Source organism: Macaca nemestrina, chromosome 15, assembly GCF_043159975.1.
Source record: "Macaca nemestrina isolate mMacNem1 chromosome 15, mMacNem.hap1, whole genome shotgun sequence".
Classification (NCBI taxonomy): domain Eukaryota; kingdom Metazoa; phylum Chordata; class Mammalia; order Primates; family Cercopithecidae; genus Macaca; species Macaca nemestrina.
The window spans coordinates 12,869,546-12,873,407 of record NC_092139.1 but is presented as its reverse complement, the minus strand read 5'-3'; the positions used below and the strand labels follow the sequence as shown (position 1 = coordinate 12,873,407).

At 49.6% G+C, this 3,862-nt stretch overlaps 1 non-coding gene across 1 annotated transcript; it reads left to right on the top strand.

Moving 5' to 3' along the window:
* The first annotated feature begins 2,543 nt into the window (after nt 1-2,543).
* On the top strand, nt 2,544-2,605 carry LOC112424746 (U7 small nuclear RNA). Its single transcript, XR_003015651.1, has one exon. It is a non-coding gene; the product is annotated as a U7 small nuclear RNA (small nuclear RNA).
* Nucleotides 2,606-3,862: the final 1,257 nt, after the last annotated feature.

Genomic DNA, 3,862 nt, shown 5'->3' with positions numbered 1-3,862 from the left:
ATATATATTGAGCACATACCATGCATTACACATGCCTATAAGCAAAACGGAGGCAGGAGTGAGCAAGGCAGATATTGACTTTTTTTCAAGATGGAGTCTTGCTCTGTCACCCAAGCTGGAGTGCAGTGGTATGATCTGGGCTCACTGCAACCTCTGCCTCCCAAGTTCAAGTGATTCTTCTGTCTCAGCCTCCCAAGTAGCTGGGATTACAGGCATGCACCACCACACCCAGCTATTTCTTATATTCTTAGTAGAGACGGGGTTTCAGCATGTTGGCCTGGTTGGTCTTGAACTCTTGACCTTGTGGTCCACCTGCCTCGGCCTCCCAAAGTGCTGGGATTACAGGTGTGAGCCACCGCACCCGGCCCCAGATATTGACATTTTGATGGGAAAGAAGGACAATAAACAGAAATAGATACATAATCTGTCAGGAAATGCTAGAGCTCCAAAGAAAAAGAAAGCAAGGTAAGGGGGAGCATAGGGACTTAAAAATATGTCTGCAAATTCCTTGACACTCCTCCTTGCAGAGGATGAAGCCTAGTTTCCTTCTCCTTGAGCATGGGCTGGTCTGCGTGCCCACAGCTAGTGAAGAGAATACAGCCGAGTGATGCGATGTTGCTTTTGAGGGTCCGTTTTTGCCCAGCTCTCTTTCTGTCTCTTGGGATGCTTGCCCTTGGAATCCAGCCACCATGTTGAGAGGAAGCCCAAGCCACAAGGAAGCCACATTAGAGGTTCTCAGTGACAGCCTCAGCTGCACTTGAGTGACAAAGAGCATGTGATCTGTCCTCAGCCTCTCACCTTTTTTTTTTTTTTTGAGGCCGAGTTTTGTTTGTTTGTTTGTTTGTTTTGCCCAGACTGGAGTGCAGTGGCACGACCTCAGCTCACTGCAACCTCCACCCCCCGGGCTCAAGCGATTCTCCTGCCTCAGCCTCCTGAGTAGCTGGAATTACAGGTGCACACCATCATGCCCCGCTAATTTTTGTATTTTTAGTAGAGACACAGGTTTTTCCATGTTGGCCAGGCTGGTCTCGAACTCGTAACCTCAGGTGATCTGTCTGCCCCGGCCTTCCAAGGTGGTGGGATTACGGGCGTGAGCCACCACGCCCGGCCCAGCCTCTGACTCTTAACAGCTGCAGTCCCAATAATTGCGGACAGAGAAAGCTGTCTCCACTATGCCGTTTCTGAATTCCTGGCTCACAGAAGCCTGGTGAAATGATAAATCATGATTATTGTTTTAAGCCATTCATCTTGGGGATAATCTGTTACACAGTAAGGAATAAAGGGGAGAGGGTGGGGCATGGTGACTCACGCCTGTAATCCCAATACTTTGGGAGGCCAAGGCGGGTGGATCTCTTGAGGTCAGGAGTTTGCGACCAGCCTGGCCAACATGGTGAAACCCCATCTCTACTAAAAATACAAAAATTAGCTGGGCATGGTGGCGGGTGCCTGTAGTCTCAGTTACTTGGGAGGCTGAGGCAGGAGGATCATTTGAGCCCGAGAGGCGGTGGCTGTGGTGAGCTGAGATGGCACCACTGTACTCCAATGTGGGTGACAGAGTAAAACTCTGTCTCAAAATAAATAAATAAAAAATAAAGGGGAGGGAGAGTGAGGTGGAAGGTGATAGGAGAGTGAGTGCTAATTAAACAGGGTGGTCAGGGCAGACCTTTCTGATGAGGGGACGTCTGAGCAGAGCTGGATCCAGTCGGGGAGCAAGTGAGGTGGATACAGGGGAGAAGCTTTCAAGCGGAGAGAAGGGCCAGGGTAAAGGCCCTGGTGGAGGAATGCGCTTGTGATTCAGTATGGGGGCCGGTATGGCTGGAGCAATACGGAGGAGAAATACAGTGGCAGGAAGTAAGATCAAAAGAAGAGGCGAGGAGAAATTGCAGGCTATGTAGACCTTTGCAGAGAATTGAGCAGAGAATGCTGCAATATGATCTCGGCTGAAATTTAAGGCTACTTCGGTTGCTGTACGGAAAAACAATGGTTAGTGAAAGCGTGGGCGGAGGGAGAAGCCAGCTGGGAGGCTACGATGGTTGTCCAGGTGAGACATGGACGGTGGCCAGCACTAGTGCGGAGGAGGAAGTGAGATGTGGTCAGAATGTGGATATATTCAAGGTAATGGTGACTCACTTTTTGATGGAAACAGGGTATCAGAGAAGCAGAGGCTGGCAGAGCGGATGAGCTCTAGGCGGGACTCAACGTGTGGACCATAGACCGGCAGCACCAGCAGCACCTGCGTCACGTGGGCGAAATGAGGACTCTCGGGCTCTGCCTCTACCTACTGAATTGTAGCAAGACTCCCAGGTGTTCCCCATGCACATCAAACTTTGAGAAATGTTATTCTAGGTTGCTGTCAAGGCTGGCTGCAGATTTGAAACACCTGGCAAGCTTTTACGACAGCTACCCATGCTAGGTCTGGAGGTGGAGGGGCTGTGTTTGTTGGTATTCATATTTTTTAGCTCCTCAGATGACCCTCATCTAATCCTTGGATCCCCATCCAGGCTTTCCACAAACTCTGTTGGTTCTGACATTAAAATATATCCCAGTGTTACAGCTCTTTCAGAATTTGTCTAGCAGGCTTTCCAGTTTTTGCCAGAAAGCCCCTCTCACGCTTAAAATAATAAAAATTAAAATAAAATATATCTTAAGTCTCATGCCTGCGATCCCAGCACTTTGGGAGGCTGAGGCGGGCGGATCACTTGAGGTCAGGAGTTTGAGACCAGCCTGCCCAGCGCGGTGAAACCCTGTCTCTACTAAAAATACAAAAATTAGCAGGGTGTGGTGGCGGGAACCTATAGTCCCAGCTACTCAGGAGGCTGAGGCAGGAGAATTGCTTGAACCTGGGAGGCAGAGGTTGCAATGAGCTGAGATCGCACCATTGCACTCCAGCCTGGGCAACAGGGTGAGACTCTGTCTCAAAAAAAAAAAAAAAAAAGATGAAGTCTTGCTATGTTGCCCAGGCTGGTTTCGAATTCCTAGCCTCAAGTGATTCTCCTGCCTCAGCCTCCTGAGTAGATGAGACTACAGTTGTGAGCCACAGAGCCTGGCTCCCACCCTCATTTATGTTATTTTTTGATTCAGTTTTCCTTTTGGTGTACAGTGTTTTTTTTTTGTTGTTTTTTTTGTCTTTGAGACAGGGTCTCACTCTGTCACCCAGGCTGGAGTGCAATGGTGCCATCTCAGCTCATTGTAACCTCGGCTTACTGCAACCTTCACCTCCTGGGTTCAGGTGATTCTCCTGCCTCAGCCTCCTGAGTAGCTGGGATTACAGGTGCCCGCCACCATGCCCAGCTAATTTTGGTATTTTTGGGTAGAGACAGGGTTTCACCGTGTTGGCCAAGCTGGTCTCAAACTCCTGGCCTCAAGTGATCCGCCCACCTCAGCCTCCCAGAGTGCTGGGATTACAGGTATGAGCCACCACACCCAGCCGACATGTTTTAACTCATCTATCGATTTGTGTTACTATCAGGAGGCAGAACCAGTTCCAGCACTCTGAAGAGCTGCCGGGACACCCTTTTTATAACCACACCATCCTTCTATGCCTAAGTGAAGATCTGGTGCTGGGTTTACAAGGGGAGGATGAGTGAAGTCGGCTGTGACGATTGAAGACTTGTGGGCAAAGAGACCCAGCAGGTCAAGAGAGACATTTTTCCAACCTCAATCTAGGACTCAATGAGGATAGCAAATACATTTCATCTGATGTGCCCACGCCACCCAACTGCCTGGCAGGCTGAGTTGTGAAGTCCTCTAAGGCATATCAGGGCTCAACTGAAGAGTACAATGGTTGATTAGTGATGCCTCTTGTGGACACAGGCCAATGAGAGGGGGTGCACGTGCTGGAGTGTGTTGTTAGTGTCAGGGC